The sequence below is a fragment of the Scyliorhinus canicula genome, chromosome 20, assembly GCF_902713615.1.
Source record: "Scyliorhinus canicula chromosome 20, sScyCan1.1, whole genome shotgun sequence".
NCBI lineage: Eukaryota > Metazoa > Chordata > Chondrichthyes > Carcharhiniformes > Scyliorhinidae > Scyliorhinus > Scyliorhinus canicula.
The window spans coordinates 6644833-6658663 of record NC_052165.1 but is presented as its reverse complement, the minus strand read 5'-3'; the positions used below and the strand labels follow the sequence as shown (position 1 = coordinate 6658663).

General features: G+C 44.6%; 1 long non-coding RNA gene across 1 annotated transcript in view; it reads left to right on the top strand.

The window, feature by feature from the left end:
- The first annotated feature begins 10725 nt into the window (after positions 1–10725).
- LOC119955314 overlaps positions 10726–13831 on the top strand; it is a 53376-nt gene continuing 50270 nt past the window's right edge. Inside the window, exon 1 of the long non-coding RNA XR_005458429.1 lies at positions 10726–10850. This is a non-coding gene — a long non-coding RNA (uncharacterized LOC119955314). The remainder of the gene's footprint in view (positions 10851–13831) is intronic.

Genomic DNA, 13831 nt, shown 5'->3' with positions numbered 1-13831 from the left:
CATACCCTCTCAGCAATGGTTTAGCTATTCTTTGAGAAGTCACGAGATGGCTTGAAGGGCTGGAGGACATGTCTCCTGATGATTGGACTTAGTTTTCCTTCTCCTAGAACCTGTCAGCTATTAGGACATGCCTCCCAATTCTCCCCTCCCTCATGGTGCTATGTTGTCCCTCAGTATCCCCCTGGGCTTCCTGCACCTCCTCGCCCTCATCCTCCTCCTCCAGTTTACCCTCTGGCATGACCTCACCTCTCTGCATAGCCAGATTGTGAAGGACACAGCAAACTGCGATCATGCGACAAACCCTCTGTGGTGTATATTGCAGAGAGAAACCAGAGCGGTCCAGGAATCTGAATCGCATCTTCAGCAGACCAATGGTCTTCTCTGAGGGAGCGTGTGGTGCCGTGAGCAGCTGGAGTCAAGGGAAATGCCCCGGACTCAGGAGCCAGTGTTTAAGTGGGTAGCGTTATTCCCCAGAAACCATCCCTATAGACTTTCTGACCCTTTGATCCGAGGCGCTGGGAGCGATGAGAATGTAGGAGCCATGGAAACTCCCAGGGAACCGTGTGCACACATGCAGAATGAGCTTTCGAAGGTCGCACACCAAATGCATGTTGACGGATTGGAAGCTCTTGCAGTTCAGGCTCTGCTACCAGTGTGGTAGTATGACTAGAGGTACTACGGTACCTGGGAATGTGAGCTACCATTGGTGGAGAAAGCTCACTGCTCATTGGCCCAACTGTTTGCCTTTTCATTAGTCCAGACATAAGGTAGCTCCGCCCAATGAGGCAGGGTATAAGAACCTGTGTTTCCCAGCAGCCATTCTTCTTTCTGTACTCGAGCTGCTGGGGAAACACCTTGTAGATTAAAGCCTTCAATTCGGACTACTCCTTCGTTCCAGTAGTGATTGATCGTGCATCAACCAGGGAGCCCATATCATCACATGGCATTGATGCCACCCATCAGCGGAAAGACTGACTCGCCATTAACCCGCTATTGGGAAAATTGCAATCTGATTTTGCTCCGGCAGGTTTCCGACTTTTTGGATCGGGTCAGATCCTCCGCTCCTGCCGGCCACTAAACCTGCTGCGGACGGGATGGGAGAATTCCGCGGAGAATGTTCTGGTCCTGCTCGCCCGGGACCTGGAAATTCCGACCCGAAGTCAAAGGTCCTTCTAATGGTCCATTAAATTGTCAGTCCTGCCCGCGACATTTCCCGTGACGGGCTGGATTGGAAAATGTACCCCTCTGTCTATTTTCAATTGGTATTCTGTCATTTGTGCAATTCTGGTGCAGTTTAATCATTGAAGAAAAACATAATTGTAAACCTATAAAGATACAAGGAAATTACTGCGGATGCTGGAATCCGAAACAGAAACAGAAATACTGAACAATATCAGTAGCATTAGCGTTTCACGTTCCGAGACTGGATGACTCGTGCGTCATCCAGATTTGAAACGTCAGCCCCCTTCTCTCTCCACAGATCCTGTCAGACCTATAAAGATAAGGGGTGTCACGGTGGTGCAGTGGTTAGCACTGCTGCCTCATGCCGCCGAGGACCCGGGTTCGACCCTGGCCCCGGGTGACTGTGTGTGTGGAGTTTGCACATTTCCCTGTGTCTGCAGAGGTCCCACCCCACAACCCAAAGATGTGCATGGATTGGCGACACTAAATTGTCCCTTAATTAGAAAAAAAGAATTGGGTACTCTAAATTAAAAAAAAGCAAAGAAAAAAATACAAAGTTGAACATTCTCCCCGTGTCTGCGTGGATTTGACCCCCACAACATAAAGACGTGCAGGTTAGGGGGATTGGCCACGCTAAATTGCCCCTTAATTGGCAAAAAAATAATTGGGTACTCCAAATTTATTTTTTTTAAAAGACCAATAAAGATACAATTCTGTGAAATGTAAACCGGAACTAAATAGTGGCCACGGTAGATTATTCCATATCGGAAAGTGAGTAACGATTGTTCCCTGAACAGACTGTAAGATCAGGAGTTGAACATTTCTCCAAGTGTTACTTTGTCAGTAAGCTCCAGACAAAGAAGCACGGGTTTCTTTATTGCTAAGAAATTGCAATTTGGCTCACTAAATATGTTTCTGAGATGAATGCCGTTTTAGCTGACTTGTTATTTTCTCTGCAGGTCCCCTCAGCTTCAGCGTCCAATCGTGTCTTTTGGGTGCATTGTGCTGATAGATGTAATTTCACAGTGCCGTGGCAATTGATGCAGAGAAATGCCTCCAGGAAGGATCAGAACCTGCTTTCATGGTGATTTGGAGTACTAACTGGTGCTGTCGTTAGAGGTTAAAAGCCTTGCATTTGAATCAGATGCTAGTGGAAGCTAAAACTCTGCCGATGGCTTTTGCTTCGCTTCATATTTGTTATGCAAGTCGCTGCACTTCCAACTTAATTGCAAGCTGAGGTCTAATATACATTTGAAGAAAATATAAGTAAATTGTTAATCTGATCTTCAAACTCACTCATAAAATTAATGCAAAATGACCCACAGCAACACTTTTGTTGGCGCTATGACTTGAAGATCATTAATTTTTTTCAATTCCATCGTGGTAGATTTTGCTACTTGCAAGTAAACATGTATCAGCAATTTTTCTTTGTTATCAATGTTTTGAGCTCTGTGACCATCTATAAGTTTAGATACAGCCAGAGGTGTATCCATCAATGTGAATCAGAATGAATTAACGGTACGTAATAGATCGCAGAATCACACAGTGCAGAAGACGCTCTTCGGCCCATCGAGTCTGCACTGATACATGAAAGACACCTCATCTACTGACCTAATCCCATTTGCCAGCATTTGGCCCATAGCCTTGAATGTGCCAAGTGCTCATCCATCCTCCCAGGCAGTGCATTCCAGACCGACACCATCCTCTGGGTAAAAAGGTTTTTACTCACATTCCCTCCGAAACCTCCTGCCCCTCACCTTGGACCTGTGACCCCTCAGTAACTGACCCTTCAACGAAGAGGAACAGCTGCTCCCTATCCTCCCTCACCATGCCTCTCATAACCGTGTGCACCTCAATCAGGTCGCCCCTCAGTCCTCTCTGCTCCAGTGTCATGTGAGAGTGCCTTTAAGAATTGGATGTTTAAGAAATGTACCTTTAAGAAATTAAGCTGACCATATTACTGAAGTGATGCCACAGTGGGAGGGGGGGGGGGGGGGAGAGCTGAGCTCACTTCTGCTTTTTGGGGAGTTTTTAGTTTCAGTTTGAAGAATGCTTGGGTGTGACTGTGAGCTGCATTGCTGGTGATCTCTGTCATGAAGGACGATCTCTTAAACCTTTGGTGAAATCAGAATTGTAAAAAGGTATCAGTATTGAATATAAATCTAATGTGCTTCTGTTTGAAAGTTTTCTTAAAGTCTTTTGCATGTGTAAAGGAACAGTTTGCAGGATTGGGTAGTGTTGTATTATTTTCGGGGTTATCTTTGAAGTAAGGGGTGTTAAGAGATCCAATGTTTATTTAAAAGGTTAATTTGAGTTCATGGAATAAACATTGTTTTGTTTTAAAAACCACGTGTCCATAATTGTAATACTGCACCTGGGGAACAAGCCGTGTGCTTCAAAAGCAGCAATCCATTAAAGGTGGGGGTTGGTTGAATTCCATGATACATTTTGGGGGTCTGAAAACACCTCTCCCATAACAATTTGGGGGCTCGAGGGGGATAAAAGTCGATCTATTGGATTGGCTATTGTGAACTTAAAGACAATGAAGGATTGTTGCTTTTCTGATGTGGTATTTTAGTTTAAGTGTATTGTGTACAATGGCTGTTTCAGAGGCTCAGAAGTTTTTGGGGGTGGAGACTGTCACACGCAGTACCTTACGGACAGAGACTGTTAGATCTGGCAAAAACATTGCAGTTAACATTACCTGACAAAATGCGAAAAGGTGAGGTAATTATGGCGGTGGCTAAGCATTTACAGTTGCCTGAGATAGAGTCTGACTCATTGGAAATGGCAAAAATTCAGTTGCAAATTAAACAAATTGAACATGAGAAAGAATTAAAGCGGCTTGAATACAAAAGAGGGAGAGGAAAAAGAAAAGGAGAGAGAGGGAAGGAGAAAAGAAAGAATAGCCTTAGCAGAACAAAAAGAAAGAAAAGGGAGATACAGATCAGGAAAAAAGATAAAAAGAGAGAGAGTTTGAACTTCAAAAATGGCCGTGAAACAAGACAGTCGGTTAAAATTGGCAGATGTAAAGGGAAACGTACAGTTGGATGACAGTGATGAGGATAATGAGACAGAGCGTCATAGTCAAAGGCTTGGTGGGAATCTATTTAAATATGTCCAAGCATTGCCAAGGTTTGACGAGAAGGAAGTGGAAGCCTTTTTCATTTCATTTGAGAAGGTAGCTAAACAAATGCAATGGCCACAGGACATGTGGGTATCACTGATTCAAACAAAGCTGGTAGGTAGGGCTAATGAAGTATTTGCATACGGATGGAGGAGGTATCTGGAACATATGAGGAGGTGAAGAAATCCATCTTAAGTGCATATGAGCTAATGCCTGAAGCTTACAGACAAAGGTTTATACATTTAAGGAAAGAATTTTGTCAAACATACACGGAGTTTGAAAGGCTCATACAGATTTTGATCGGTGGATAAGGGCTTTGAAAATAGACCAAACGTATGAAGCTCTCAGAGAAATTATACCTTTGGAGGAGTTTAAAAATTCAATTCCTGATGTAGTGAGAACTCATGTGGAAGAGCAGAGGGTTAAAACTTTGAGTTTAGCAGCAGAAATGGCAGATGATTATGAATTAGTTCATTAATCAAAGATTGGTTTCCGACATCAGTTTCAGCCGGTGAGGGATAGAAACTGGGGACATGAGATATACTCAAGTGGTAAAGGTAAAGATGATCTGATGGGAGACAGTAAAGAGAGTGTTCCTCAGATTAAAAAAGAAATCCAGGAGGGTGGAAAAGAAATGAAAAGTTTCAAATGTTTTCACTGTAATAAACTAGGCCATGTAAAGTCACAGGGCGCGATTCTCCGCAAATGCGGAGAGTCGTAAAGGCTGCCGTGAAACCGGCTGTGTTTCACGGCAGCCTGCGCGCCCCCTCCCGGGACCCGATTCACCCCCCCGGTCGGGGCTAGCATCGCGGCCCCGTGAAGAACGGCATCGCGGACTTCGCGAACGTTCGCTAAGCCCGGCCGCCAAGACTCACGGCGGCTGACGCGCACGGTGACGTCAGCCGCGCATGCGCGGATGATGTCATCGCGCATATGTGTCAAACCCGCACATGCATGGTCCGTCATGCCCCTCAGCCGCCCCGCGGACTGATCCTGCGGGGCAGCGGAGGGACAAAGAGTGCGCGGGTATCGGACCCACTGACCGCGATCGGTGGGCACCGATCGCGGGCCCATGCCACCCTTGGCACGGCCGTGGTGCGGCAGTGCCAATCGGTGCCATGGTTGTGCAGAACGGCACTTTGCGGCCGTTTTCACGAATGGTGAGAGCAGGTGTGTTTAAATTCGTGAAAACGGCCGTAAAGGCCTGGGAACTCGGCCCATCGGATAGGGAAGAATCGCTGCTCGGCGTAAAAAAACGGCGAGCAGCGATTTGTGTCGTGGGGCGGCCGTGGGGGGGGGGGGGAGAATAGCGGGAGGTCGGGAAAAATGTCGGGAAGGCCCTCCCGCTATTCTCTGACCCGTCGTGGGGGGCGGAGAATCGCGCCCACAGTGTTGGTGGTTGAAGGAAAGCACTGGAAAGGCTGATGTGGGAAAACAGGATAAGACAGTGGGATTTGTTAGAATGGTAAAGGAAAGCCCAAGGGAAGCGAAGGAGGTGCAAACGATTGTACAGCCTGGTCAAGAAGTAATTGTTAAGAAGGTGCCAAATGCCTTTATCGAATTTACTTGTGTGGGTAAAGTTTACTCATGTGTATCAGGAAGAGCAGGTAAAGAAATCACAATTTTAAGAGATACAGGGGCTAGTCAATATTTCATGGTAAGAGATAAGGAATTATGTAGTTTGGGAAGAATGTTGCCAGAAAAGGTGGTGATATGTGGAATTCAGGGTGAGAGGAGTAGCGTTCCATTATATAAGGTAAGATTGGAAAGTCCAGTGAAGAGTGGTGAAGTGGTAGTAGGAGTAATAGATAAACTATCTTGTCCAGGAATACAGTTTATCTTGGGTAATCATATAGCTGGATCGCAGGTGGAAGTAATGCCTACTGTGGTTAATAAGCCAATGGAAAATCAGACAACTGAAGTGTTGAAGGACGAATATCCTGGGATTTTTCCGGATTGTGTAGTAACAAGCAAAGTCACAGGTTGAGACAAGAGGAGAAATCAAAGAGTGAAGATGAAGTTGAAGTGCAATTATCAGAAACAATTTTTGATCAGATGGTTGAAAAAGAACAAGAACAAGTGGAGGATGAGGCGGATATTTTTAGTTCAGGAAAATTGGCGGAGTTACAACAGAAAGATGTAGAAATAAAACGGATGTATCACAAAGCATATACGAAGAGGAATCTGAGAGTATACCAGAGTGTTATTCCCGTAAAAGTGATGTCTTGATGAGAAAATGGAGACATGTACATATGCAGGCGGATGAAAAGTGGGCAGAAGTTCATCAAGTAGTATTGCCGGTAAGATATAGAAAGGAGGTGTTGCGAGTTGCACATGAGCTACCAGTGGGAGGTCATTTGGGAATTTTTATTAGCCTGGACTACATAAAGGTGTAGTTACATTTTGTCAAGCATGTCACACACGCCAAGTGATAGGGAAACCTCAAGCAGTGATAAAACCAGTGCCCTTAATATCCATTCCATGTAGGACTGCATCCTAAAAGTGGGAATCAATATCTTTTGACTATAATGGATGTGTCAACTAGGTTTCAAGAGGTCATTCCAGTATGTAATATTACAGCTAAAAAGATTGTGGAGGAGTTACTTAAATTCTTTATTAGATATGGACTACCACAGAAATACAATCGGATCAAGGATCAAATTTTACCTCAAAGTTATTCAAAGAAGTTATGGATAGCTTAGGAATAAAACAATTTAAATCAACTGCGTACCATCCAGAATCGCAGGGAGCATTAGAAAGGTGGCATCAGACAGTAAAGACAATGGTGGGGGCTTATTGTCAAGATTATCCAGAGAATTGGGATAAAGGAATTCCATTCATACTGTTTGCAATTAGGGATGCATCTAATGAGTCAACCAAATTTAGTCCTTTTGAACTAATTTTTGGTCATGAGGTAAGAGGACCACTTAAATTGAACAAAGAAAAATTGGTGGGTGAGAAATCGGAAATTACACTATTGGATTACATGTCAAATTTTAGGGATAGATTAAATAGAGCAGATGAATTGGCTAGACAACATTTGAAAGTTGCACAAAATGTGATGAAACGGGTCGCGGACAAGAAATCCAAAGTTCGTAGTTTTGCCAGTGGAGATAAAGTTTTAGTGTTGTTACCAGTGGTAGGGGAGCCTTTAAAAGCTAGGTTTTGTGAACCGTATCAGATTGAAAGGGAATTAAGTGAGGTGAATTATGTGGTAAAAACACCAGATTGAAGGAAGACTCACCGAGTGTGTCATGTGAATATGCTTAAAAGGTACTTTGAAAGGGAAGGAGAGAAAAAGGAGAGTTTAATGATTCTAACTCAAAGTGACGAACCAAATCCAGATGACTGTGAATTTGACATACTTCAAATTAAATTGGAAAATGAGGATGTTCTTAAAAATTGGGATGAATTGTTAAATTACCTTCCAGAGGAAAAACGAACTGACCTGAAAGAGTTATTGATATCGCATTGGCAAGTTTGTAGAGATAAATTGGGAAGTACTAAAATGGCTATACATGATGTAGATGTGGGAAATGCTGTTCCGATCAGACAACATCTATATAGACTTAACCCGTTAAAATTGGCACAGGTTAATAAAGAGATTGAGAGTATGCTTAAAAATGGCATAATTGAAGTGGGTTGCGGCCAATGGAGCTCACCCATAGTGATGGTACCTAAACCAGATGGTACCCAACAGATGTGTGTGGACTATCGAAAGGTGACTGCAGTTACAAGAACGGACTCTTATCCTATCCCACGTTTGGAGGATTGCATTGATAAAGTGGGACAATCCGCTTTTATTTCCAAATTGGATTTACTGACAGGTTACTGGCAAGTACCTTCATCTGAAAGGGCGAAGGAAATTTCAGCTTTTGTGACTCCAGATGGTATATACCAATTCAAAGTTATGCCATTTGGCATGAAAAACGCCCCAGCAACATTTTAATGGTTAACTAAAACAGTCGTTTCAGGATTACCCAATTGTGCGGTATACATCGCCGATCTGCTAGTTTTCAGCCAGACATGGAAACAACATTTAAAACATCTGAGGGAGTTATTCGATCAACTTCAGGAGGTGGGTTTGGTGATAAACCTAGCCAAAAGTGAATTTGGAAAAGCCCAAGTCACTTTCCTTGGCCATACAATCGGATAGGGTCGAATGGTCCCACGGGATGTGAAAACCAAAGTTATTGGGGAGTTTCCGATACCCTCGACACGACGGGAAATAATGCGGTTTCTTGGTATGAGTGGATTTTACCGGAAATTTGTCCCAAATGTTAGCAGTGTGGTCGCTCCACTGACGGACTTGCTCAAGAAGCGTAACAAATTCCAGTGGACAGCGGAGTGTCAACAGGCATTTGACGGCCTGAAGGCTGTGTTAACCACTGCTCCTGTGTTAGCCATCCCAAATGATACCAAACCATTCAAAGTGGCTGTCGATGCGAGTGATGTGGGCGTTGGTGCGATGCTTCTACAAGACGACGACGAAGGGCTAGAGCGGCCTGTTGGTTATTTTTCAAAGGAATTGAATTCTCACCAGAAAAAGCATTCGGCAATTGAGAAGGAGACTTTGAGTTTGGTGCTGGCTTTGCAACATTTTCACATTTATGTGACCAGCAATCCATCTGACACCATTATATATACTGATCATAATCCTTTGATGTTTTTGGAGCGATTCCGGAATAACAATGCAAGACTGTTTCGCTGGAGTTTATTGTTCCAGCCATTTCATTAAAAAATAGTACATGTGGCAGGACGGGAAAATGTGATCGCCGATGCTTTGTCACGAATGTGATGCATGGAAGGATTTCGGTTGGAGGAAGAAGAACGGGAAAGATGGACTTTATTATTATGCCTGTTTGTGTGTGTTGTTGTTTTTAAACAAAAATGTATATTTACTGTGTGCTTTTCTTAGTGGATGGTGCAAAAGTGAAAAAATGAAACCATCTTGACGTTGGTGGTTTATTTTATTTTTTGGGGGGGAGGTGTCATGTGAGAGTAACTTTAAGAATTGGATGTTTAAGAAATGTACCTTTTAAGAAATGAAGCTGATCATATTACTGAAGTGATGTCACAAGGGGGGAGCTGAGCTCACTTCTGCTCTTTTGGGAGTTTTTAGATTCAGTTTGATGAAAGCTTGGGCGTGGCTGTGAGCTGCATTGCTGGTGATCTCTGCCATGAAGGACTGTCTCTTAATCCTTTGGTGAAATCGGAATTGTAAAAAGGTATCAGTATTGAATATAAATCTAATGCGCTTCTGTTTGAAGGATTTGTTCAGTCTTTTGAATGTGTAAAGGAACAGTTTGCAGGATTGGGGAGTGTTGTATCATTTTCGGGGTTATCTTTGAAGTAAGGGGTGTTAAGAGATCCAATGTTTATTTAAAAGGTTAATTTTAGTTCATGGAATAAACATTGTTTTGTTTTAAAAACCACGTGTCCATAATTGTAATACTGCACCTGGGGAACAAGCCGTGTGCTTCAAAAGCAACAATCCATTAAAGGTGGGAGTTGGTTGAACTCCATGATACATTTTGGGTTTCTGGAAACACCTCTCCCATAACACCAGAGAAAACAACCAAGTCTATCCAACTTCTCTTCTTAACTTAAATGTTCCATCCCAGGCAACATCCTGGTGAATCTGATAATTCTGTTTAACAGAATTTAATAGAATAAACAGTCTGGCTGATGCTGTAAACTGTACACAGCGGGTTTGCAAAGTACTGTCGCAATTAAAAGAGTCCGGGAGGATTTCTGATTCAAAATACTTTCCCTTGGCACAGAAACGATAGGAGATCATATCAGGGGTAATTTTTTTTTGTATTGGGATACCCAACATAATTTCCCAGGTGTTGTCCTTTTACAAGAATATGGGCCTAGTTAAGCCTGAGACAATGGATGAAGAATAACTGCATTTCAAAAACTGCCCAAGATTAGGAACCTGGGACAGATTGCAATGCATTTGACTTGGCTGCACAGTAGCTGACTACGAGATACTGGTGGCCTGTCATGCACGGGGAGATATCTCGGTTACTATCAGTTGTCAGCTTGATGTGTTAAAGGGGGCAGCTATGGGAAAATCACGCTCATCAGTTCAATAAATAAGCAGGCCCATCAGGTTGTCAGACGTGGCCAGCTGTATAGCCCAAACTGGATGTGCAGTCAGTGATTATCTTGCGCGATAAAAATCCAAAACAACATCCGTGGTTGAGGAGTAGTGACAGATGCAACCTATCCGGGGAGGTATAAAGCCATGAGATTTGGCAGAGGACAGGATAATGTGGATTAATTACTGAATGGAAATGGGCTTGTGGAGTTGCAACAAGAAAAAGATCTTGGGATTTGGATGGAGGGATTGGCAATAATTCCTCACAACTGAAGGAGATAATTGGAAATTAATTTCATCCTACTGTGGCACATCTGGTGTACCATACGCAGTTTTGGACCCTCGATATTTAAGGGACATTAAGTTGATCATGGTAATGCAAAGGACGTCTTCTCGATTAATTGTAGGGCTACGGAGACAAAGCAGTGAGCAGAGGTAAGCTTCCCTGTGGTTTGCTTTTTATCTTGAAAGACTTGGAAGATTTGGTGGGTGTATTTAAGGTTCACGGGGACATGACCATTGGGGTCACAGATACCTGTCTCTGCTGCTCTCTATTCAATTCAGGAGCAAGGAATCCTGGTTTCAATTTAAGGAGAACAAAACGGCAAGGTAAATTCAGGTTTTTAGAGCGACTGTGTAAAAGGGAGATAAACTGATTGCCAAGTTGGTATTGCTGTCCTTGCAATCCCTTCAGCACTGCTGGCATATGAATGGAGTTTTGCGGGGCACAACCAAATGTACGTCCGTTTCAGAGAGCGGGACCAACTCAATATGCAAACGATGTTCCTGTTGCAATATTAGGAAGGAAACAGGGTGTGCGCATCGCCAACGTTGGCCATTTCCACAAGCGAAACAGCCATAGGTCAATCCCAGGTGAGTGTGAATCAGATGCCAGTCTGGATCAGGATGCCAGTCCAGATCGGGATGCCAGTCTGGATCAGGATGCCAGTCCAGATCAGGATGCCCATCTGGATCAGGATGCCAGTCCAGATCAGGATGCCAGTCCAGAGTAGGATGCCCATCTGGATCAGGATGCCAGTCCAGATCAGGATGCCAGTCCAGATCGGGATGCCAGTCTGGATCAGGATGCCAGTCTGGATCAGGATGCCAGTCCAGATATGGATGCCCATCTGGATCAGGATGCCAGTCCAGATCAGGATGCCAGTCCAGAGTAGGATGCCAGTCCAGATTAGGATGCCAGTCCAGATCAGGATGCCAGTCTGGATCAGGATGCCAGTCCGGATCAGGATGCCAGTCTGGATCAGGATGCCAGTCTGGATCAGGATGCCAGTGCAGATCAGGATGCCAGTCTGGATCAGGATGCCAGTCTGGATCAGGATGCCAGTCCAGATCAGGATGCCAGACCAGATCAGATAACAGTCTGGATCAGATAACAGTCTGGATCAGGATGCCAGTCTGGATCAGGATGCCAGTCTGGATCAGGATGCCAGTCCAGATCAGGATGCCAGACCAGATCAGATAACAGTCTGGATCAGATAACAGTCTGGATCAGGATGCCAGTGCAGATCAGGATGCCAGTCCAGATCAGGATACCAGTTAATCCAGAAAGCAGGATCAGGATGCAGTCTGGGTCAGGATTTAAGTCTGGATCAGGTTGCCAGCCTGGATCATGATGTCAGTCCAGGACAGGATACGAGTCCGGATCAGGATTAAAGTCTGGATGCAGATGCCAGTCTGGATTGGAATGCCAGTTTGAGTCAGAGTGCCTTTCTGGATTAGGATGCAAGTCTGGATCAGGATGCCAATCTGGATCAGGTTGCCAGTCTGGATCAGGTTGCCAGTCTGGATCAGGATGCCAGTTTGAGTCAGAGTGCCTGTCTGGATTAGGATGCAAGTCTGGATCAGGATGCCAATCTGGATCAGGTTGCCAGTCTGGATCAGGTTGCCAGTCTGGATCAGGATGCCAGTCTGGGTCAGGATGCCAGTCTGAGTCAGGATGCTCGTCTGGATCAGGATGCCAATCTGGATCAGGTTGCCAGTCTGGATCAGGTTGCCAGTCTGGGTCAGGATGCCAGTCTGGGTCAGGATGCTCGTCTGGATCAGGATGCTCGTCTGGATCAGTTTGCCAGTCTGGATCAGGATGCCAGTCTGGATCAGGATGCCCGTCTGGATCAGGATGCCAGTCTGGGTCAGGATGCCCGTCTGGATCAGGTTGCCAGTCTGGATCAGGTTGCCAGTCTGGATCAGGATGCCAGTCTGGATTAGGATGCAAGTCTGGATCAGGATGCCCGTCTGGATCAGGTTGCCAGTCTGGATCAGGATGCCAGTCTGGATCAGGTTGCCAGTCTGGATCAGGTTGCCAGTCTGGATCAGGATGCCAGTCTGGATCAGGAAGCCAGTCTGGATCAGGATGCCAATCTGGATCAGGTTGCCAGTCTGGATCAGGTTGCCAGTCTGGATCAGGATGCCAGTCTGGATCAGGATGCCAGTCTGATCTTTTGTGGACTCAGCTCCACTTTCCGGCCCATACACCATAACCCTTAATCCCTTTATTCCTCAAAAAACTATCTATCTTTACCTTAAAAACATTTAATGAAGGAGCCTCAACTGCTTCACTGGGCAAGGAATTCCATAGATTCACAACCCTTTGGGTGAAGAAGTTCCTCCTAAACTCAGTCCTAAATCTACTTCCCCTTATTTTGAGGCTATGTCCCCTAGTTCTGCTTTCACCCGCCAGTGGAAACAACCTGCCCGCATCTATCCTATCTATTCCCTTCATAATTTTATATCTATAAGATCCCCCCCCCATCCTTCTAAATTCCAACGAGTACAGTCCCAGTGTACTCAACCCCCTGAAATTCTGCCAAAGTTAAACGTGTCTCTCGTGCATGTTACAATGTCTTTGTTGCCAGGTGATAAATACCTGACACTGAATCTAAAATCTATTTCCTGCCTCGCCTGTTGATCGTATCCAGTCACTCAGTGGAAAGGCAATCAGGCAAGTTGGCAAAATGGGTTTCGGAGTCAAAATCTTTTTGCTTTTTATCGCGTGATAAAAGTTAAAATTTCCCCGTCTGTTCACCATTGTTTGTGGTGGGGACTTTGTGATTAACGGAATAAAGGATGCCAAATGATTAATGAAGGAATTATCTTGTTTGCTTTAAAGTGGAAAATTATGACCAAACGTCTTCAACACTTTTACAAAGAGCTTGGGGGCGATTTTGCGCCAGCGTTTGCTGCAGGCGTAAGCGGCAAAATGGGCGTGAAATCTCACAAGAAGTAGAAAATGAGATTCTCGCTGGCCACATCTCCCGCTTTCTCCACCACTCACTAGTGACGTATCGATTGGGCCTCATTTAAACGCATTTAAATAAATTGAAACATATTTAAAGGTTTTCCCCAGGTGAGGAAGTTGCCACAAAGCTGTTGTGAGGAACCTGCTGGGGGTGCAAAGT